Source organism: Hyla sarda, chromosome 7, assembly GCF_029499605.1.
Source record: "Hyla sarda isolate aHylSar1 chromosome 7, aHylSar1.hap1, whole genome shotgun sequence".
Lineage (NCBI taxonomy): Eukaryota > Metazoa > Chordata > Amphibia > Anura > Hylidae > Hyla > Hyla sarda.
Genome location: NC_079195.1, coordinates 192071971 through 192096924, shown reverse-complemented (window position 1 = coordinate 192096924; position 24954 = coordinate 192071971). Strand labels below are relative to the sequence as shown.

At 45.0% G+C, this 24954-nt stretch overlaps 1 long non-coding RNA gene across 1 annotated transcript in view; it reads right to left on the bottom strand.

Annotated features, from left to right (window-relative positions):
• Positions 1-1076: 1076 nt before the first annotated feature.
• Positions 1077-24954, bottom strand: part of LOC130282948 (uncharacterized) — a 70347-nt gene continuing 46469 nt past the window's right edge. Inside the window, exons 2-3 of the long non-coding RNA XR_008846563.1 lie at positions 7295-7411; positions 1077-1282 (exon numbers count right to left, since the gene is read on the bottom strand). This is a non-coding gene — a long non-coding RNA (uncharacterized LOC130282948). The remainder of the gene's footprint in view (positions 1283-7294; positions 7412-24954) is intronic.

The following is a 24954-nucleotide window of genomic DNA, read 5'->3' as shown; positions in this document are numbered from 1 at the left end:
CGCCATCTCTGAATGTTCTATTGAGTATAATTATGTTACCAAGCTCGTAGCAAAGCGCTAAATCAGTCGTTCCTCTGTCTTTCTTGCTTCCTCTGACAGATGCAAAACGAATAGAACATCATTTTCTTTGTTGTGCGTTTAGTGCGCGCGTTGCTGACTTTGCGAAGGTGGAAAGAATCTATTTGTCTTACATGAAAAGAACATATCCAGCACAGGTCTTGCTATGTCACAATGAATACAGTGACCCCTCGACCTACGATGGCCCCGACATACGATCCTCTCAGAGGCCATCGCATGTTGAAGGCAGCATCAACATACGATGCTTTTGTATGTCAGGGCCATCGCATAAACGGCTATCCAGCAGCGCAGACTGTTTCAGCTGCCACCGGATAGCCGTTTACGGTGCCCCGTGTGGTCCGCTGACGATCACTTACCTGTCCTCGGGGCTCCAGCGCGTCCTCTTCAGGATCCCCTGCATCGTCGGTGCTCTCCATCGTTGTCATCACGTTGCTGCGCACGCCGTCCCGTCATCCAATAGGAGCGGCGTGCGTAGCGACGTGATGGCGGCGACGGAGAGAGAGGATCCTGGGGAAGCAGAGGCGACAGCGATGGACAGCAACATCCCGGGCAGCGGTGACAAGCGGTGACGGACCGGAGCGGCGGGGACAGGTGAGTACAACTTCCTATACCAGTGGTCTTCAACCTGCAGACCTCCAGATGTTGCAAAACTACAACACCCAGCATGCCCGGACAGCCAACGGCTGTCCGGGCATGCTGGGTGTTGTAGTTTTGCAACATCTGGAGGTCCGCAGGTTGTAGACCACTGTCCTATACTTTACATTGCACGGATCCCCCAACATGTGATGGTTTCAACCAACGATGGTCCATTTGGAATGGATTCCCATCGTATGTTGAGGGACCACTGTACTGACACTAACAAGGTGCATCTATTCATTCTGAAAGCTTTAACACCATGGGAACATATTATTTCAGAATCATCTTTAAAGACACAGAAGATGTATAGACCACCAGATAGAGCAGGTGTAGTTTATGTTAATTTATTCTCCCTCTTGGTGACTGAGATGACAAAAATTATTTCCGGCACAATTCCAAAAACCTGGCAACTCTGACTTATGTACAAACATATGCTGCAAATGGTGTAAATCTAATAAAGACTAATATTAGCCTCTCCGTAGGTCTGCTGTGCTATTCGGTCCAGTGTTAGGCTGGGTTCATGCTGCAGGGTTTCTCTTAAGCATATAAAATCTAATAATGAGGGATCCTGTAAAAAAAAAGAATGATTTCTTATGGGTTTGGTCTTATACTTTTTTTGAATTTTTTTTCACGCACCTGCTGTGATTATTTTTTCTAACATAATTGTGCTGTCAGGTTTTCTTTCTCTCTTGATGGCAAGGACAGCATGCAGAGCTATTCTAGCCAAAAAGATTATGTAAACCACTAAGGAACCCTGAAGAGCCTCATGATGAGTCAATAGGGTCCATTTTGCAGCATATCAAAAACTGCTTCCCCCAGCTTCCCCTCTCAGTAATGACTGACAGGCTGCTGTGTATCCTTTAAAGGGGTACTCCCACCCTAGACATCTTATCCCCTATGCAAAGAATAGGGGATAAGATGTTTGATCTCGGGGGTCCTGCCGCTGGGGACCCAGAGTGGTGATTGGCCGGATGGTTGTAGCCAATCACAGATCTCAGCAGGAGATATGAATCAGCGATGTTCTATTCATATCACTGGCCAGAGTATAGTGCAGAGATGTGAGCGCTGTATAGAGCCACTCCAACTCTGCAATAGATAGGACGATCACAGCGATGTGTCCTTAACTACAAGTACTACTACTCCCAACATGGGGCACACTCTGCTCCATGCTGGGAGCTGTAGTACCTGCATTAATAGACAGATCGCAGTGAGTACAACTTCTGACACCTGTTGCGATCTGTCTATTAATGCAGGTACTACAGCTCCCTGCATGGAGCAGAGTGTGCTCCATGTTGGGAGTAGTAGTACCCGCAGTTAAGGACAGATCACAGCGGATATCACTTCTGACGCTCGCTGTGATCCTTCTGTATAATGTATAGTGGTCCCCTGCACTGACGTATATATACACCTATTCATACTTCCCACAGAGAGCTGTGATTGTCTGGAACCATCTGACCAATCACAGCTCTGCTGTAAATATGAATATGTGTATATATACGGCAGTGCAGGGGACCATAGAAGAGCGGCCGCATCTATACATTATACAGGAGGATCGCAATAGCGATCTGTCTATTAGTACAGATACTACTACTCCCATCATGGAACAGTGTGTTCCATGCTGGGAGTAGTAGTACTACCTAAAAAATGTTGGGAAAAAAGTGAAAAACACACACACTACATTTTTATTATTGTCGGCTACATTTTTAGTGCTTTACCCTTCCACATAAATTGATCCCTGTTTAAAAATTTATAAAAATTTTGTAATAAAAAAGATAAATTTCATTAAATACAATTTTTTCCATCACTACTGTGTCTTTTTTATAATTTTTGTTAATGGTACTCTACGGAACTTTAATTAAAAAAAGGTATCTCCATCACTTTTTTGGATCGCTAAAGTCCAAAAAAGAATAAAAGCCGCCTGAGAAAACACCAAACTAGGTTTTGTCGGGCGTTTTGAAAAACCAGCCTCTGAGACCAAAATTTCTGAAAAACACCAAAAGGATTAAAAAAAACGCCAAATTGAAAAACGCCAAGTGGATCTGGCATTTTGCAGTTTACTATTGACTTGCTGCTAACATCTGGACGTGGCGTTTTTTCGCTGAAAAAACGCTGTGCGGGAAAATTGGCGTTTTTTACAGCGATTTTGCAAAAAAAAAAAAAACACAGTGGAATTCCAGCCTTTCTGTGCTAAGAAAGGCATTACTGGGTAATGATCTGTACAGAACAGGAAGTCTAAAATGAGTTGTAGGCCTGGGGCCAGAATAAAAATTGTAAGATTTCAGGATTATTATAAATCATAGATAGTAAAATGAAAAATTGGGGAAAAAGCATCACCAAAAATTCCTACAAAATGTGGTTTATATTGGGGAAAAAAACTTGATTTAAACAATAGGTAATGCCCTTTAATTATAATAGTCCTACCTAATTACAGTACTGGAAAGTTCTGGTAGTTTCTAGAGAATGGCAAAGAATACTACAGGTTAACTACAGTGATGCTGCCCACCAGAGGTAACAGCAAAGAATAGAAGGTGTTTGTAAATGCAGGTGAATGTAAAGCCTTACAAAGCCCTATGACTCAGCAACAGGGGACCATCAATATTCTGTAAACAGGTATGTGATCGGCAACTCGTTTTTTTTTCAGAGTGACTGCAGGTCCTCTTGAAGAAGTGCAATTTAGACAACAGAACAATACTTTTTTACATATTGTACAATAGGTCCAGGTGATTCTTTATTAAAACACATGAAAATACTTGTACTGAAACACTGCACTTGTCGCATGCTTTAGCTTGAACAGGTTGCAAAACTAATCCAAATCCTTTCTGACAGGGTTTATCAGGACTGTCTCAGACTAAACTGGTCTACCAAGCAAGAACATAGCCGGCAGACCTCCTCACACTTCTCTGGCTAGAACTAGACTCAACTGGTTTGGGTCTAGCACTCTGAGCAGAGAGGGTTGGACTTGGGAGACTCCTCCCTCAGCTTTTCCAGCAGTTTCTACATAGAACCCAACTGAGAAGAGTCATGTTATCAATAGTCTATACACACTTACATATGCATAGCTCCCCAATGGTGGCAACAAAGAGTAAATGTGTATGCAACTGTAATACCAAAGTATATACTACAGCAGACATGGTATGCAGAGAATAGCAAGTTATGTATGTTTAACTCACAAAAACTCCTCTGCCACCTGACCACTCTACAATGCACAATGGGTCAGATACTATTGGTAGGTGCGAACAAGGCCAAAGAATACAAACATTGAAACATGAACTTTACCCTGTACAAACAGTGGCAAATGTAATAGTAATAAATATCACTGTTATATAACATTAATGTCTTTGGTAAATGTGTGCTCACACGTCTCAGTGCCTTGCTCTATTTGATGGATGGAGATTTCATTTTACAGCCTTATTAGCACTTAATTGGCTGAGTAAGCGATGTCTCTGTGTCCTGCTCACTGGAGTGATCCGATGATCAGGGTAATGGTCCAGGACGGCACTACTGACAGGGAAAGTGAAACACTAGCTTTCTTTGGGAATTCTTGGTTTCTCGGCTCCAGGCACTCAGGCTCTAGCTACAATTGTGTGTGGCCAACTACTGTAATTTACCATACTTTTATCGTCTTAGTGGTGTCTCTTTAAGGATTAAGATGATACCACTGCAGGTTCTTACTTGAGTGAGAGAATTGCTGGTAAACGTGTGGTGGCCCAGTACGGGAGATGTTGCCCCGTACCCTTGCTGTCCTGTCAGGCAGCCTCCTTCAGTGTCCCCAGGGCCCCTTGCACCTGTTTCCCCCTATACATATGTTCTGCAATGTATTGTATTATAAAATGTGTTGTATCTTTAAGAGTTATGCCATGTGATTGTTACCAGGAGGTATCAGTGACCAGGTGATCCCCAAAGTGACCTATGGGCTCCCTGCTAGTCTCCCCCGTATAAGCCCTGGGTGGAGCTTCTCTCTCTTCTCTCTTAGCTCTTGCTTCCTGCTGTGGTCCAGTGCAGTCGCCTACTGTGTGTGTGTCCCGAGTGTTGGAGGCCTCAAAGTCCAGTCCTGCAGCCACCATCTATTCAAGTAAGCTAAAGTCACAGCTTTATGAGTCAAGTCAAGTAAGTCCCTGTCATCTGTTAAGTCAGCGTGGACTGCATTCAATTGTCCAGTCCTACTACAAGTCCCAGCAAGACTGTAAGGTGTCTGCGTCACTGGTCACCTCCTTGGGCCCTGGCTGAACTGTATAGACTTTACCAATTGTCTGCCCTCAGTAAAGCTACCGTTGTCTGTAACTTAGCGTCAGAGTCTTTATTACCCCCTGTGCCTAGCCCAGGATTCAGTGGTATACCTTTGGGCGGTTTTAGGCTAAACTACGCCCTGGCGTCATGAATACAAAGGGTTAATGCCATATGCCTCTAGGGTAACAACATCAGCCCTCATCATACCCTGCTACCACAAATGTATATAATTCTATATACATTGTCAGTAAAGTGTACATGTTGAGGAAGTTATGACAATGTATTATAGAACATTTGGCTATAAAATAAGCCACAAAAAAGGGAAATTTATTCAGCTGCCTTATCTGTTGTATTTGTAGTTCTATTTATTTTGGAAAGCTAGCAAACACCAATGTGGCACTATTGCCTTTCTGCAACTGTGCCAAATTATACAGTGACATGGAGGGGAGTGAATAAATCCTTTACTAGGGAGGTTTGGCATTAAAGGAAAGCTTTGGCAAAAATGTACTTATCCCTTATCCACAGGATAGGGGATAAGTAGCTGATTGCAGGGGGCAACCGCTGGGACCCCCCATCCAGACCAGAGTACAGCACTCAGGCATCATCGGTGCTCTAATAGTGATGAATGGAGCATGTGCCGTCTACCGGCAGACGACACATGCTCTTTACTGAGAGAGCAGGGGTTCCCTCCCAGAGATCGCAGGGGGACCTGGTGATCGGACCCCCAGAAATCCTTTAAGAGGTCTAGGTTGATTGAGTTTTAACCCCCATAGGAATGTAGTGGCAGCAAGAACTGATGCAAGTAAGATTGGATTTACACTGTGTTCGGGCAGTACATTGGAGGTAAAATCAGGATGCCAGTAAACAGGTATGCCGACTTACTCTATGGTGTACTCATAGCATGAACTGTACACATTTTTATGCCTTTCACTGTGTGTTAAAACTGAAAAGTATAGTGCTTAGATTGGTACAAAAACAACAATACCCTCAGGCTGTTAAATGACATTGGATCATCTTCCTGCAGCCAATCCATTCCCTGAACCACCAATGAAGCAGCATATAACTGTTTAAATGCTGCTGTCAGTTTTGACATTGGCATCTAAACAGTAAAAATAGCCAACATGTAATGATTTCTGCGAATTTAGTGATTTTTCTATTTGGTTAAAGGCTGTCATGCCCCCTCCCATAGACATGAATGGAGGGGTGTGTTGTGACGTCACGTCCCCAGTCCCGGAAACCCGAGGTTTGCGAAACTGGAGATTCAACACCCGCATAGAATGTGGGTGCTGCAGGGAGATCGCGGGGGTCTCAGCAGCGGGCTCCCCGTGATCAGACATCTTATCCCCTATCCTTTGGATAGGGGATAAAATGTTTTTGCCTGGAATACCCCTTTAATGTAAAGTCTCCGCCCATCTGACAATTCAGGGAAAACTGCAGGGGACAGAATAGTAAAACCCCTGTGTACCCAAGGCTACAAAATTTTACTGAAACAAATGATATATTTTTTTATGCTGACCACTGTAACCCAAACACATTTCACCATTAACACAGCATCTTCCGAGGTCCCTACATTTGTTACAGCATCTATGGCCATATCAGGATAATTTCAGGGTAGAGATTCTATGATAATTTTATAAACAACTTCATGAATATAATACATAAAATCAGATTCAAAACCCATGAATTTCTCATTCATTGATCTACCCATTATATCCACAATATTGAAAAAGCGGATATTACTAATGTTCCTAGTTTCTAAACCATGCGCTCCATAGCTATATGGATAAAACCTACCACATGCATAAACAAATGTTTTCTTTGTGCATCTGTCATTCCATTTAGCTTCTGGGCGGCAGTATACATTGCCTCCTGCTGTCTCAGCTCAGGAACAAGAATAATGATTCTGTTGGTTTTATATAATGTAGGCATGGACCACCGCAGAAAGGGTTAAGTGAGGCATACTGAAGGAGAAATGATGTCTCTTTCAGATCAGAATGGTTCCTTCACTTGATTACTATTATTATAATTATAATAATGATAAGGATGTCTCTGGTTAAGGAGCAGCCAGAGACTCTGTCATTATACTCCCCCTCCAGATCCCAATAACTACATGAGTGTGTCAAATCTATAGACAAGGCTTAAGCAACTTGCGGCTGCCTATTTCTTGTAGAACTGCACATCCCAGCTAATCTTTCTTCCACTCCCAGGCTACATGGAATAATCATTTGGGAATACATGTGACCTGGAAAACAGGCCATAAAATACAATATTTTCAATGTTTCTAATGAGCAACAGTCAAGACAAACATGAAATGGTCTCAGGGTTACAAAATTAGATGTATAGAACCAAATACCTTTTCTCCCTTATCTTCTGCTCTCCTAGACTTTCTACAGAGATGTCCCTGCCTGCGGTGACCAAAAGCCAAACAGAAAGCCACCCATATTAGGAATGGTACATATTAGGTAGGTGTCTGTAAAAAAAAAAAATTGCATAGGTGCCTAGAATGTTCAAGTTATTCCTATGACTTCCTAACAAAGTATTTTGAAAACAGAACAAATAAAATGATTCTATATGTGTTAACCTATTACAATATATACAGTACACTTTAAAAGGGGTTTCCTGTAAAACATATTATTGACCTATCCTCAAGAAAGGCCATTAATATCTGATCATCATGGTGCACCCGGAACCGGCACCGATCAGCTGTTTGACAAAGCCACAGCATTTGTACTACTTCTGCCTCCATTCACTGAGTAGTGCAGGTGTTGTGGTTCTGCTGAAAAGCTGATTGTTTTGGCCCTCAGCCGATCAGATATTGATGGTCTAAGCTGAGGATAGTTTATCCATTTATGTTGACTATAAAAGCCCTTTAACCCCTTAACGACAATGGACGTGAATGTACGTCATGGTGACATGGTACTTAACGCACCATGACTTACATTTACGCGACGCTATGATCTCGAGCACCGGAGCGGTGCTCGCGTCATGCCCGGCAGGTCCCGGCTGCTATCAGCAGCCAGGGACCCGCCGGTAATGCCATTAACCCCTCAGATGCCGTGATCAATACAGATCACGGCATCTGCGGCAGTGCGGTACTTTGCACGGATGATCGGATCGCCCGCAGTGCTGCCGCAGGGATCCGATCATCCAGCATGGCGGCCAGAGGTCCCCTCACCTTGCTCCGGCCGTCTCCCGGGGTCTTCTGCTCTGGTCTGAGATCGAGCAGACCAGAGCAGAAGATGACCGATAATACTGATCAGTGCTATGTCCTATACATAGCACTGCACAGTATTAGCAATCAACTGATAGCAATGAATTGTCCCCTATGGAGATATAAAAAGTGTAGAAAAAAAAAGTTAAAAAATGTAAAATAAAAAAGTAAAAAAAATGTGAAAAATCCCCTCCCCCAACCAAAAAGTAAAACGTCAGTTTTTCCCATTTTACCCCCCAAAAAGCGTAATGAAAATAATTAATACACGTATTTGGTAGCGCTGCGTGCGTAAAAGTCTGAACTATTAAAATATATTGTTAATTATCCTGTACGGTGAACGGCGTAAACGTAAAAAAATAAAAAAGTCCAAAATTGCTGCTTTTTTGTCACATTTCATTCCCAATTTTTTTTATAAATAATTAATAAAAAGTAAAACTTAAGCAAAAGTGGCACTGATAAAAATTACAGATCATGGCGCAAAAAATGAGCCCTCATATTTCCCCATATACGGAAAAATGAGAAAGTTATAGGTGGTCAAAATAGGGCAATTTCAAACATACTAATTTTGTTAAAATGGTTTGAGGTTTTTTTTTAAGCGGTACAATTATAGAAAAGCATATAACATGGGAATCATTTTAATTGTATTGACCCACAGAATAAAGAAAACATGTAATTTTTACTGGAAAGTGTACAGCGTGAAAACAAAACCTTCCAAAATTTGCTAAATTGCGGTTTTCTTTTCAATTTTCCCACATAAATAATATTTGTTTGGTTGCGCCGTACATTTTATGGTAAAATAAGTGATGTAATTACAAAGTACAATTGGTGACGCAAAAAAAAGCCCTCATATGGGTCTGTGGATGGAAATATAAGCGAGTTATGATTTTTAGAAGGCGTGGAGGAAAAAACAAAAATGCAAAAATAAAATTGGTCTGGTCCTTAAAGGGGTACTCCGGTGAAAACCTTTTTTCTTTTAAATCAACTGGTGGCAGAAAGTTAAACATATTTGTAACTTACTTAAAAAATCTTAATCCTTCCAGTACTTATTAGCTGCTGAATGCTAAAGAGGAAATTCCTTTCTTTTTGGAACACTGATGACATCACAAGCACAGTGCTCTCTGCTGACATCTCTGTCCATTTTAGCAACCATGCATAGCACATCTATGCTAAGGGCAGCATGGTGGCTCAGTGGTTGGCACTGCTGCCTTGCAGTGCTGGGGACTTGGGTTCAAATCCCACTAAGGACAACAATAAATAAAGTGTTATTATTATTATAATAATGTCAGCAGAGAGAACTGTGCTCATGATGTGATCAGAGAGCATTCCAAAAAGAAAAGAATTTCCTCTGTAGTATTCAGCAGCTAATAAGTACAGGAAGGATTAAGATTTTTTAATAGAAGTAATTTACAAATATGTTTAACTTTCTGCCACCAGTTGATTTAAAAGAAAAAAGGTTTTCACCGGAGTACCCTTTTAAGGCCTGGTCCTTAAGGGGTTAAAGGGGACATGTCGGGTCCCTGTGGCCTCATACACTGACCGGGGATCCTGACAGGTCAGGAGAACAGCATCCCAACCCTGTTCTTCTCAACTTTCTGCGATGACACAGATAACAGTAGCCTATGTAAATACTGGCTATGACTGGGTAGACGTGCAGTTGAGTAGTTATAGTCATCTTGCTGTATCCCAGCCTGAGTGCAGACAGTCAAGCTTGATTGATAGGAGGGGTGCGGTGAGCCACCTGTAACCACTTGCCATGACTATTAAAATTAGTGTTTGGTTCTCTGTAGAATCACACAGAGCTAGAGAGAACGGTGTTGGAACCTGCCAAGTACCCTGTAAGACCATATTACTCTTTACTGATGCTTGCAAAAGGGTAAGGACTGTGCATTGAAAGGAGAACATTCTGTAACTGCTGTAAATCTGATTCAGACCCCTACAAGAATGGGCGGTGGGTAGGAGAGAGTCATGGACTGTGAGTAGTAGATAGTAGGACCCTATTATTGGAACTATAAAGCTGGCCATATGCTCTAGATATGTGTAGGCCAAACCCACTGATTTTGGTGGGACAAGCTGATTATCTAATGTGTATGGTGGTCTACCTACTCTTTCCCAATAAAAGATACCAGAGGAGAGAAGGATTGGGCATGTTAGATAAGGTAAGGAACCAATGAATCCCCGCAGTAGCATGTTGGCAAGCAGATTGTTGTAGGAGGCATTCTTCCTGGATGCAGAGTGGCACAATAGGAACAAGCTGTGTAGCCTGTAGCCACCTTCACAGAACCTGACTTGGGACTATCCTAGTTTAAGGATGACCCTGTAATGGGATACCACATGAATCCAATAAAGCTATTGAATTGTAATAATTTTGTCTTACTCAGGAGCCCCTCATTTACATGCCTGTTGGCTGCTGGCCATGGCTATGGGCGACTGCATGTAACAACACTATATTGGGAAATTAATATGTATGCAGAATCATACGTAGCTCCAAGATTGGTCCAGATTGAGGCATAGATCATTCAACCATCATGAAAACAAATATATACTGAGAAGGGCCATAAACACCCGTTGAGTACAGGAATGATGTGGAAGCGTCTGACATTGGATCTGAACACTTTAATCTTGATGCTTCCTACATCAAGTCATCAATAAAAGCTGCATGTCACCATTTCATATACCAGATCATCAATAGTCCTTACACATCCACAGTAAACAAGCTTGAGCGAGCCTGCCAAGGCAACAAGGGAAATCCTGCAGAGACTGAAGCCTAAGTGGCACAACAGACCTGCTTGGAACCGAGCTCTGCTCCTGCTGGATAAATACATCTGACGGCCTTGTTTTCTGAGCTGCTGACACAATGCTTCACAGGTGCAGCCATAACAATATCTAAGAGGGGCTGGAAAGTCAAACCCATACCATCAATGTTTTTATATGTTTATTACAGTCCCCGTGAACAGGACAAGCTGACTGCACTGTACTGAATGCCTAGGGTGGGGCCAAATTGCCGCCTGGCACAGGTATTATAGCAAAGGACTTAAAATGCCCAAGAGGCCCATAGTAGTTTATCAGAATGGAGACAGACAACATTTTCTTTTATATCAACCATTCAGTGCTTTTTGATCAGGTCCCCCATCAATGTACAGAAAGCTCACATTCTCCAAAAGTTTAAGCTTTGTGACATGAATTATTAGATTCCAATTTGTCATGGCTGATGTTGCAGGCAGAAGAGAGATGGACTGCCATTCTGCAATTCAGTGAAATTGTAGTCTAAGAAAAGGAGAAAAAGACATGGAAGGCGGGGGTCTTACCAAGACCAGCATTTCATAGACTGGTCTAAAATAAACCTGCGCCAGTGCAGGATTACACTGCACTTATTGTGGTGTGCCAGCCTCAGAAATCTATGCCAGTAGTAAATATGGCATACTGGGCGAGCACGTCCCATTCACAGGAAACCACACACCCCTGGAAGCCCTGCCCTTTTTGCAAGGTGGCAGAAGTTGGCAAAAAGTCGCAAGATTTTCAACACAGCAAAAGCTGGTGCTAAAATTATGCCACTTTTTTACGGTTTACGTCAGACACAAGAATAATTAACCCCCCCATAAGGTTATAATGTTACAAACAGCAGAAATCATGTCGTCTTCTCCTGTCTATTTGTTTTGTGGTGTCTGGGGTGTTGCAATGGTGTAGCAGGGTCTGGTGGTATTAACCCTGTGGGGTAAGGTGTTATTAACCCCTTATTAGTCGTGACGCCAGGATGTGGTTGTTTTCTGTATAAGGCCCTGCTGACAACCAACCCAGAAACGGCAGACAATAAAGGAATGTCCACAGCAGGAATTGTGCAAATAACTGGAACTTTTACTTAAACTTCTTATGGAACAGTCTTTACAATTATGCAGTTTCTTTAGAGGCAACCGGGATGCAGGATACCTCGCAGGCTTGCTGGGACTTGTAGTATTGAGATTTATGCAGGCCACTGTGCTACTAATTGTATACTTGAGTTGAGTAGTAGTCACTAGAATTGTAGATAGAGCTTGGTAACTCATGTTTTGAAGTGGCTGCAGGTTCCTTAGGCTTTGGCCTAGATGAGATGAATTTAGTAGTATATGCTGAGATTGTGCTTGCTTTATATCCAGGAGATAAGAGAGTAAATTTAGAGACTACAGACCCTTTTATACTAGGCGGCTGGACTAAAGCCCATTGGCTGCAAAACCTGGAGGTCCTGTACCCAGGGAACTCTGGCTACATCACATGACAGTAGATCACATGACCCAGGAAGGTCCTATACATATGTACATTTGTACAACCTTTATACATACTGATCAATATGTACAATACATTTACAATGCATTTATACGATGCATTGTAAATAACTGATACGCAAGGGGGGGGGGGGAGCCCTGCAGGAGAGCCCTATGGACTGCAGGGACTCTTCCTGAGGGGACTTAAGACAGGAACAGGACAAGGTCCTGTACCGGGACACCACAGTTTGTTTGGGTGCTGCCCAGTTTCGGAACTTATTGTGGATTAACTGATCATGCTGCTCAGCTCAATGTTTAGGGGTAGACCTTGGGGAAAATTTAGGGAAAGCTAGTTGGGTTCTATTTTTGCTGTTTGTTTATATTTATGCCAACTGTTTCAATTTCTGACGTCAATCTTCATCATTCATTTGTGCCATCATCCATTTCTATCAACACTCGATTTCTTTTATGTATTGGTGAATTTCTACTTTTGTTATTCGATCACTGCTAGCATTTATATGTACTTTCATATACTTGTTCTTCTGACTGGTTGTTACACAATTTGGTACCACTATAAGTTGTGAGGGTGTATCATGTCTCTTAAAAATTTGCTGCATTTTGTACTGCATTAAAGGGGTACTCCGGTGGAAAACTTTTTTTTTAAATCAACTGGTGCCAAAAAGTTTAACAGATTTGTAAATGACTTCTATTAAAAAATCTTTACCCTTCCAGTACTTTTTAGCAGCTGTATGCTACAGAGGAAATTCTTTTCTTTTTGAATTTCTTTTTTGTCTTGTCCACGGAGCTCTCTGCTGACACCTGATGCTCATATCAGGAACTGTCCAGAGTAGGATAGGTTTGCAATGGGGATTTTCTCCTGCTCTGGACAGTTCCTGATACGGGCAGTTCTGGACAGTTCCTGATTTCCTCTGTAGCATACAGCTGGTAAAAAGTACTGGAAGGGTAAATATTTTTTAATAGAAGTCATTTACAAATTTGTTTAACTTTCTGGCACCAGTTGGTTTAAAAAAATGTGTTTTCCACCGGAGTACCCCTTTAAAAAATTTAATCCTTCCAGTAATTATCAGCTAATCTTTACTCCAGAGGAATTTGTATTTCTTTCTGGAGATCTTTTCAGTCTGACCACATTGCTGTCTGCTGACACCTCTGTCCATGTCAGGAACTGTCCAGAGCAGGAGGAGTTTGCTATGGGGATTTTCCTGACATGGAAAGAGGTGTCAGCAGAGAGCACTGTGGTCAGACTGAAAAGAACTCCAGAAAGAAATACAAATTCCTCTGGAACATACAGCAACTGATAAGTACTGGAAGGATTAAGATTTTGAAATAGAAGTATTTAACAAATCTATTTAACTTTGTGGCACCTATTAATTTGGAAAAATGTGTTTTCCACTGGAGTACCCCTTTAACTAGAAGTAATTAACGAATCTGTTTAACCTTCTGGCACCAGTTGATTTGAAAAAGTTTGTTTTCAACCAGAGTACCCCTTTAAAGTGTCCATGTCATCTAACAAAACATTTGGTGTGTCCGAGAGATGTCCAAGGTTATCATCGGTTGGGGTCTGAGTTCAGACCCTCAACAATAGTTAGAATGAGCAGGGAGAAGCATGCAGCCATGTGCTTAACTTCCCAAATTGCCACAAACTCCGTCCATTTGAATTCCACAGGCTCCATTATAAGTCTATTGAGATGTCTGATGCCACTCTACAGAGATTGTAGTGAATAAAAAACACAGTCATGCATTTCTCTCTGCTCTTTCTAATGATCGGTGGAATACTCAGACCCTGACTGTAACAGTTTAGTTTAATGACTCTGACACTTTTGTGTTTGGAGGTGGTTGCTGTTGAAGGTGGTTGTGGGGGAGTCGGCAGGGGTGACCTGTATCTGTTCATCATATATTTTTCTCACTAAATGGAATGAAAAATTGGTCCATCAGGTCAGAATGTCAAAATCAGGATGGGTTTAAAGGGATTGTCCAATAGAAAAACACTTATCTCCTATCCATAGGGTAGGGGATAAGTGTCTGGTCGTGGGGGTCCTACCACTGGGACCAAAGATACCCAAATACAGCACTTGGCCATCTCCGGTGCTTAACTTCTATCCTGTAGACAGTGGATAAGCCGTTTTTAACTGGACAACTCCTTTAATCAACACAAGGGTGGCATATGCACTCATGAAGATTGTATAATTCCATTGAAAAAAATGTGCTCAAACTATGAGCCACCACTTTGATGCTTGCAAAAACAGGACACATCTTGCAACTCACACACTGAAACTTCTTTACCAAACTTGGGTTGATAGGAGAACTATGTCAGCTACTACAGAACCAAAATATACTGGCTAAAAATATAAGGTTTGTCTCAAATGCTTTGGAGTTTACAGATACAACAGATGAAATATTGAGGCAGTAATGGGTGTGTTGGAATTGACTGGGGGTAAACAGAGGATCGACATTCCAGTGAGGTCCCTATAAAAGGTTGATGTGAAGGACGTGTAAATGTTATGGACTGACAAATACGCGAATGGTACACAACATCTAATAACAGCTCTGGGGATAATGCTGACCACACCTGATATTCTAGATCTATCCGGGCAATGTTATAGAGAAAATACTGATCACAGATAACCTATAAAGAACAATTTAAAAGCGACACATATGCAAACATGAGATAAACAGAGGAAGCCATGCCGAGAATTGTAATTGTTTCCATTGGGAATATTCAGTATGTCCCCCAATGTAATCTTATATATAGGTGCTGCACAGGTGTTGTTTTTAAGATGTAGACAAGGAATAAGAAAGGATTTTTTGAAATTCCACCCTTAAGGGGGTGAAAATTTTTTTTTTTGTTTTTTTTAAAGACTCATACAAGTCTATGGGAAATATCTGTTACTGCATAACTTCCAAACGGCTGGAGATATTTTGATAATACTTGGTCACATGTTACTTATATGTCCACTTAAAATATAGGATAGTAATTTAACCCTTAACTACCCCCATTTGTGAGGGTCGGGGTTTTTGTTTAAAGTCCCATGCAAATCAATGGGAAATGTATGTTCCCACAAAACTTCCGTATGGCTGGATATATTTCAATACCTGGTACACATATTATGGGTCGGGATATGAGGACGGGATGGGAGGTCGGGATAGAAGGTCGAGATAGCAGGTCGAAATAGGAGGTCGAGATAGGAGGACGGGATGATTGGGATAGGAGGTCGGGATAGGAGGTCAAGTTAGGTCGGGATAGGAGGTCGAGATAGGAGGTCAATATAGGAGGACGGGATATGAGGACTGTTGGCAGTATATTAGCAGCGCGAGAAGGTGGGTTCCCCTGTGCGCAGATTGGGAAAAGTCCTCAAAGGATGTCGATCTTCAATTCCATGAAACAGCAGATGTAATGTTTCGGGTTGTTTGGATGCCCGTAGACTTTAGCCAGAGCGGCCTCATTACTATAGGATCGTAAATAAGTAAATCTATGTTACCCCAAATTTAACGCGAGCGAAGCCGCAGGCAAAAGCTAGTTCTGTATATGTTTGATGTGTCTTTGGTAGTAAAACAGTCTGCATTGACAGATTTGCTCTATAGATTGGAAAAATATTCTTTCTTGAAGTGTTTAAACATTTTGCACCCATATTATAGATGCAAGTTTCGGCACAAATCCCTATGATGCTTTTAGTTCGTCTCATTAGATCCGTAGTTGGGTTGCAACTTGCCTTTTTTTTTAATGCAAAAACTGGCCTGAAGGACACACACCAAAAGGTTGTGGCATATCTTATGTTTTTTTATATAGACTAGATTTACACGTGTAGTGTAATGCCCCATTAGATGTGGACCCTCTGTCCACCTCTTGGTTTGACTTTGGGCCAAACTGTCACATTTGCGCTCCGGCCATGTCATGTCCCCGCTGCCGGCAGGGCTGGGATTCGCATTGCGGGACACGCCCGCATGCGAATACCAGCCTGTCACTCACCTCCCTGTCCTTGCGCCGGAGCTCTCACCCTTAAAGGGCCATTGCTCATTTAGTCAAGTGTCTACACCTGCACCCTGGTCTTTAAATATCAGCTCCTCCCTTGGTTCCCTGACGGATCTTTGGTTGTCTATTGTCATAGTGAAAGTTCTGTGTCTCTGTTACTGTGCCTGTGTTCCTGCCCTGGCCTGCCAACTTGCCACATCCTGCCAGTCTCCTTCTGTGCCACGCCACCTCCCAGCTACCTGTATGGATGAGTCATGCCAGGGGTAGCGACCTGGGTGCCGTCTGTCGCAGCAAGAAAACCAGCGGCCAGGGGTGTAGCTAGAAACCGCAGGGCCACGGTGCGAAAAATTGCCCTGGGCCCCTCAACCACCTGACGACCCGCTTCCCCAATCCCGGATGACCCCCTTACCAGGCCGCACAAAGATATCAGTGACTACAGCACTGATGGGACACAGTAAAGAGAATACACAACTATATAAGTGACTAACAGGCAGGGCTGGACTGCTATCAAAAATACGCCCCGGGCATTTTAAAATAAGCAGCCCATTTTTTTTTGGCGGAGGTCCGAATGCTGGGACCCCCACCAATCACCTTGGTTCCAGTTGCTCTCCAGCTGTTGTAAAGCTATAACTCCCATCATGTCTGCAGAGCCTCAGGCATTATGTGAGTTGTACTTTTACAACAGCTGGAGAGCCAAGCATGGGTACAGCCATCATTACTGCAGACCTTACAAGTGACTCCAGCAGATGGGACAGTCAGAAGAATATACAAAGTGACCTGAGTGACATCTTTCCTTTTCTTCTTCAATTGGTCCAGACGTCAGGACGTCTTCAAGCTACATCTTCTTTGCAGAGTCCACCCGGACATCATTGGTTGCTCACTTTGTCAGTAGATCCTCATCCTCTGTATAAAGACAAAATCATTATAATCCTGCCAAATACTTTACCCCCTGAATATAATACTGCCGCACACTATACCCCCTTAATATAATACTGCCACACACTATGCCCCCGAAATATAACCCTGCCACACACTATATCCCTGAATATAATACTGCCACACTCTGTACTCTCTGAATATAATACCACATACTGTGCCCTCTGAATATAATACTGCCACATACTGTACCCTCTGAATATAATACTACCCCACACTGTACCCTCTGATTATAATACTGCCAAACTGTGCCCATAAATATAATACTACCACCACTGTCGCCCCTGAATATAATACTGCCACACACTGCCCCTCAATTAAAATCCACAAAATATAACCATGCTATACACTGTACCCTCTGAATATAACCCTGCCACACACTGTGCTAATAATAATAATGTCCTCAGACAGCTTCTACTCAGTTTAGCTGAATCCAACCTGTCCTCCTCCTGGCTCCTTTGTTCCACTCTCTACCTCTCAGACTTCTAAGTCCTCTCCAGGCTCATTTGACCTCCCCCTCCCCCCCCCCATGTCCTCCTACATGCTCCTCTTCCCCTCTCCCTAGACCCCCAGATTCCGCTCCAGGCTCCTCTGCCCCACTCCCCAGAACCCAATATCCGACCTGTACCCAATCAACCCCTGGCCCCTGACCCCTCCGCATTGATGTACAGTATATGTATTTATGTATGATAGATGTGTATGTGAATGGTGTATGTATGGTAGATGTGTATATGTAAGATGATAGATGTATGATACATCTACACATCATACACCCATATATCATACACTTACAAATCTATCATACATACACACCACACACCTATCATACATACACACATTTATTGTTCATACATACATCTATCATACACACATCCATCATACATACATCTATCATACATACACACATCAGTCATACATGCATACATCATACATACAGACACATACATCATACATACATCTATCTATCTATCATACATACCCACATCTGTCATACATACATACATACATACATCATACATGCACACATTCTATAATATATACACACATCCCCAACCTCTCACCCTCCTGGAGATCAGCACCATGGCCTGCCACTCACCAGGTGCCGGGGATGCAGCGAGGCAGAGGAGATTATACAGCTGGTGACTGTAGGGGATGGAGTGGAGCAGAGGCTGCTGCTTTTTCTGCAGATGCTGTGGATGTAGCGACAGTCGCAGGCAGGGACTTGTCAGGGGCTTGGAGCAGATGTACTTACCTGCGTGGGGCATGTCTGCTCCCAGCAGCCCTCTGCTCTTAAGGGGGCAGTGTCCATGCCCAATCTTACTGCGCTAACGGCCGGCCCAGAGTAAGGCTCCTGCAGGGGGAAACGCGGCCAGAGCTTGCCCTTAGATTTTTTTAAATTATTATAATTTATTTATTTTTAAGGGCCCAGCATTAAAATAAATAAGTATGCTGACAGCAACAGGCCTCCCCTTCAGACCTGCAGCTGTAGTATTACACAAATCTATCAAGCATACATACAGACACATCAATCATACACGCCAGACACATCAATCATACACACATACATGCAGACACATCAATCATACATGCATACATACTGACACATCAATCATACATGCATACATACAGACACATCTATCATACATGCGTAAATACAGACACATCAATCATACATGCATACAGACACATCAATCATACATGCATACATACTGACACATCAATCATACATGCATACGTACAGACACAACAATCATACATGCATGCATACAGACACATCAATGATATATGCATACATACCGACACATCAAGCATACATGCATACATACTGACACATCAATCATACATGCATACATACTGACACATCTATCATACATGCATACATACTGACACATCTATCATACATGCATACAGACACATCAATCATACATGCATACATACTGACACATCAATCATACATGCATACATACTGACACATCTATCATACATGCATACATACTGACACATCTATCATACATGCATACATACTGACACATCTATGATATACACATACACACCCATCCTCGGTATCTTCACCCCACAGTTCACTCACCCGGCTCCTGGGGATCACTGCCGCGGCTTTCTGCTTACAGGGTGCCAGGGAAGTAGCGGGGTTGGCGCCAGAGGAGATAGCACTCGCAGTGCAGGTAACCGCAGAGGATGTATGTGGCGCCGGGATGCTGCTTCCGTTTACAGTGGGTTGAGCGCAGGGACATGCTTGGAGCCGATGTGCGTGCCTGCGCGCGGCATGTAATCTCCATGCAGTCCCTGCAACTATCTATGGGGCATCATAGAGGCAGGAAAGCAGGCATGTGACCCGATGCTCAGTCCGGCCCTGCTGCGCTCATTTTCTAAAGGACACGGTCCGATACCGGCATGAAGGAACTTCCTCCCCAGGCCCAAGCCCGCGCAGTGCCGACCTGTCAGCATTTAGTGTAGTGGCAGGGGGGCCCCCGGGGCCATGGCGACCTTTGCGACCTCTATAGCTACGCCACTGCCAGCGGCACCTTAGACTCTGCTCACGTCATCATCCACACAGGCCCAGAGGATCCACCACCTGCAGTGACAAAACAGTAAGATCCGGCCATGGATACCGCTGGGGTGCCTTTGCCAGATGTCTCGGATCTTTCCACTGTCGTGGCTCAGCAGTCGCAGCAGTTAGCCCATCAGACTCAACAACTGAATCAACTCTCACCCATGGTGCAATAGCTCCTTGCCGCTCAGCAGCAACAACAGCAGCAGCCACCTGTTCCTGAGCCTCCTCCTGTGTCTGCAGCTTCTCCTGGGACCAAGGGTAATTTGTCCTTGCCTTCTAAGTATGACGGAGATCCCAAGTTCACGTGTAGAGGCATTGTGACACAGTGTTCTATCCATCTTGAACTTATGGCATATCTGTTCCCGACGGAGCATGCTAAAGTGGCGTCTGGAAAAGCTTTGGCCCGGGCTACTCCTCTCTGGGATCGTAGAGATCCAGTCTCTTTGAACCTGTCAGTCTTCCTTGCAGAATTCCGCAATGCATTTGAAGAACCCGCGCGAGCCTCCTCTGTCGAGACGGCTCTACTGAACCTCTGCCAAAAGAACTCCTCCGTTGGCGACTACGTGGTTCAGTTCTGCGCTCTTGCCTCTGAACTTTCTTGGAACGACGAGGCCTTGTATGCTACTTTTAAAAAAGGACTTTCCTCTCGAATCAAGGATGCTCTCGCTGCACGAGATTCTCCGACTAACCTGAGCGAACTTATCCATTTAGCCAATAGATGTGCGTTTTGCCAAGAGGCAGGAAGACCTTCCTTTGGAAAAAGAACCTCCCCGAACACGGCGATTACCTCGTCTGGCACCCGTGTTCCAACATCCACCTCTACTGTCTACTTTGCCTCCTGCCGAAGAGGCTATGGAAGTGGACCGTTTTTACTTAATGCAGCAGGAAAAATCCTGTCAACGCAATGAGAATTTATGCCTATATTGTGCCAGTCCGGAGCACTTTCTCAAAGACTGTTTTATACGTCCTCAACGTCCGGGAGAACGCTCTCAACTTGGACAAGTAGGAGTGGCTTCTCTAGATGTTAATATAACCTCTCCTCGCTTGACCATCCCGGCTCAAGTATTTTCCTCTGCCAAATCATCTTTTATCGCTTCTGCTCTTTTGGACTCCGGTTCTGGTGGTAACTTCATTGGTGCCTCCCAGGTGTCACGCACCTGGATGCGGGCGGTCTGGTACAAGAGGTGGATCCTATACCTGTGTGGCAGATGACTCGGACCGTATTGGGGAGCGAAGTCTAAGGTGCCGCTGGTCTTCACCAGAGCCCGCCGCAAAGCAGGATGGATTTGCTGCGGCAGGCGACACCCAGGTCGCTATCCCCAATATGGCTCGAAAACACAGGTAACCGGGCAAGACGAGGTACAGGAGGATGAGATGGAGGCGTAGTCAACATAGCAGAAGGTCAAGGCAGGCAGCAAAGGTTCATTGTCAGTAAACGTAGCGGAAAGGTCTGGGTACACGGGTATGGCAAACAGGCAATAGGGTACGCTTTCTCTCAGGCAAATGGCACTGAAGATACGGCAGGGGTGTGTGGGAGGTGCAACAACTTTAACATGTGCTGTACAGGTGCATACAATTATAGACGTACTGGCCCTTTAAATCTCAGAGCACCAGGGCACGCGCGCCCTACAAGACGGGGACACGCGCGCTGGTGCTGTGACGCAGAGCAGGAGGCAGCAGGGGAGCGAGGTAAGCGACGGTCCGGGACTCGCATGCGAGCGCTTCCCACGATGTGAATCCCAGCCCTGCCGGGAGCAGAGACCGTGCGTTCGTGGCCGCCATGCGTGGCCGGAGCGCAAGTAGTAACACCAGGTCCATAAACACCATCTTCCAGTGTCTCGTCTTGCCAAGTCCTTCTACATCACTTCTGTTAATGGACAAAATCTGAACTTTAAGGTGCAATTTCGCACGGAACCCCTCGTCATGCAAGTAGGAGATTCGCATAAGGAAAAAAATTGAGTTCTATGTGCTACCACATTGTGCTTCGGAGCTTCTTCTTGGTCTTCCTTGGCTTCAACGTCATTCTCCACAACTAGACTGGAAATCTGGTGAAATCACTTGCTGGGGACAATATTGCCAAGATCACTGTCTTGTTCCCCCTGTGATATCCTCTGTGCCTATTAAACTTAGATGTAAAGTCTTGAATTGGGGACATTCTTCCTTGCCAGTTGGTCACCTTACATAGTTACATAGTTAGTACGGTCGAAAAAAGACATATGTCCATCAAGTTCAACCAGGGACTTAAGGGGTAGGGGTGTGGCGCGATATTGGGGAAGGGATGGGATTTTATATTTCTTCATAAGCATTAATGTTATTTTGTTCCAGGAATGTATCTAATCCTGTTTTAAAGCTGTTAATTGTTCCTTCTGTGACCAGTTCCTGAGGTAGACCGTTCCATAAATTCACAGTTCTCCTGGTAAAGAAGGCGTGTCGCCCCTTGAGACTAAACTTTTTCTTCTCCAGACGGAGGGAGTGCCCCCTCGTCCTTTGGGGGGGTTTAACCTGGAACAGTTTTTCTCCATATTTTTTGTATAGGCCTGTTACGCCGAGCGCTCCGGGTCCCCGCTCCTCCCCGGAGCGCTCGCTTCACTCCCTCCGCTGCAGCGCTCCGGTCACGTCCTCTGACCCGGGGCGCTGCGATCCTGCTGCCAGCCGGGATGCGATTCGCGATGCGGGTAGCGCCCGCTCGCGATGCGCACCCCGGCTCCCCTACCTGACTCGCTCCCCGTCTGTTCTGTCCCGGCGCGCGCGGCCCCGCTCCCTAGGGCGCGCGCGCGCCGGGTCTCTGCGATTTAAAGGGCCACTGCGCCGCTGATTGGCGCAGTGGTTCCAATTAGGGTTTTCACCTGTGCACTTCCCTATATTACCTCACTTCCCTTGCACTCCCTTGCCGGATCTTGTTGCCTTAGTGCCAGTGAAAGCGTTCCTTGTGTGTTCCTTGCCTGTGTTTCCAGACCTTCTGCCGTTGCCCCTGACTACGATCCTTGCTGCCTGCCCCGACCTTCTGCTACGTCCGACCTTGCTTCTGCCTACTCCCTTGTACCGCGCCTATCTTCAGCAGCCAGAGAGGTGAGCCGTTGCTAGTGGATACGACCTGGTCACTACCGCCGCAGCAAGACCATCCCGCTTTGCGGCGGGCTCTGGTGAAAACCAGTAGTGGCTTAGAACCGGTCCACTAGCACGGTCCACGCCAATCCCTCTCTGGCACAGAGGGTCCACTACCTGCCAGCCGGCATCGTGACAGTAGATCCGGCCATGGATCCCGCTGAAGTTCCTCTGCCAGTTGTCGCTGACCTCACCACGGTGGTCGCCCAGCAGTCACAACAGATAGCGCAACAAGGCCAACAGCTGTCTCAACTGACCGTTATGCTACAACAGTTGCTACCACAGCTTCAGCAGTCATCTCCTCCGCCAGCTCCTGCACCTCCTCCGCAGCGAGTGGCCGCTCCTGGGATACGCTTATCCTTGCCGGATAAATTTGATGGGGACTCTAAGTTTTGCCGTGGCTTTCTTTCCCAATGTTCCCTGCATCTGGAGATGATGTCGGACCTGTTTCCCACTGAAAGGTCTAAGGTGGCTTTCGTAGTCAGTCTTCTGTCCGGAAAAGCCCTGTCATGGGCCACACCGCTCTGGGATCGCAATGACCCCGTCACTGCCTCTGTACACTCCTTCTTCTCGGAAATCCGAAGTGTCTTTGAGGAACCTGCCCGAGCCTCTTCTGCTGAGACTGCCCTGTTGAACCTGGTCCAGGGTAATTCTTCCGTTGGCGAGTATGCCGTACAATTCCGTACACTTGCTTCAGAATTGTCCTGGAATAATGAGGCCCTCTGCGCGACCTTCAAAAAAGGCCTATCCAGCAACATTAAAGATGTTCTGGCCGCACGAGAAATTCCTGCTAATCTACATGAACTTATTCACCTAGCCACTCGCATTGACATGCGTTTTTCTGAAAGGCGTCAGGAACTCCGCCAAGATATGGACTCTGTTCGCACGAGGCGTTTCGTCTCCTCGGCTCCTCTCTCCTCTGGTCCCCTGCAATCTGTTCCTGTGCCTCCCGCCGTGGAGGCTATGCAGGTCGACCGGTCTCGCCTGACACCTCAAGAGAGGACACGACGCCGTATGGAGAACCTCTGCCTGTACTGTGCTAGTACCGAACACTTCCTGAGGGATTGTCCTATCCGTCCTCCCCGCCTGGAAAGACGTACGCTGACTCCGCACAAAGGCGAGACAGTCCTTGATGTCTACTCTGCTTCTCCACGTCTTACTGTGCCTGTGCGGATGTCTGCCTCTGCCTTCTCCTTCTCTACAGTGGCCTTCTTGGACTCTGGATCTGCAGGAAATTTTATTTTGGCCTCTCTCGTCAACAGGTTCAACATCCCAGTGACCAGTCTCGCCAGACCCCTCTACATCAATTGTGTAAATAATGAAAGACTGGACTGTACCATACGTTTCCGCACGGAGCCCCTTCTTATGAGCATCGGATCTCATCATGAGAGGATTGAACTTTTGGTCCTCCCCAATTGCACCTCGGAGATTCTTCTTGGACTTCCCTGGCTTCAACTTCATTCCCCAACCCTGGATTGGTCCACTGGGGAGATCAAGAGTTGGGGGTCCTCTTGTTCCAAGAACTGTCTAAAACCGGTTCCCAGTAACCCTTGCCGTAACTCTGTGGTTCCTCCAGTAACCGGTCTCCCTAAGGCCTATATGGACTTCGCGGATGTTTTCTGCAAAAAACAAGCTGAGACTCTACCTCCTCACAGGCCTTATGATTGCCCTATCGACCTCCTCCCGGGTACTACTCCACCCCGGGGCAGAATTTATCCTCTCTCTGCCCCAGAGACTCTTGCCATGTCCGAATACGTCCAGGAGAATCTAAAAAAGGGCTTTATCCGTAAATCCTCCTCTCCTGCCGGAGCCGGATTTTTCTTTGTGTCCAAAAAAGATGGCTCCCTACGTCCTTGCATTGACTACCGCGGTCTTAATAAAATCACGGTTAAGAACCGCTACCCCTTACCCCTCATCTCTGAACTCTTTGATCGCCTCCAAGGTGCCCACATCTTCACTAAATTGG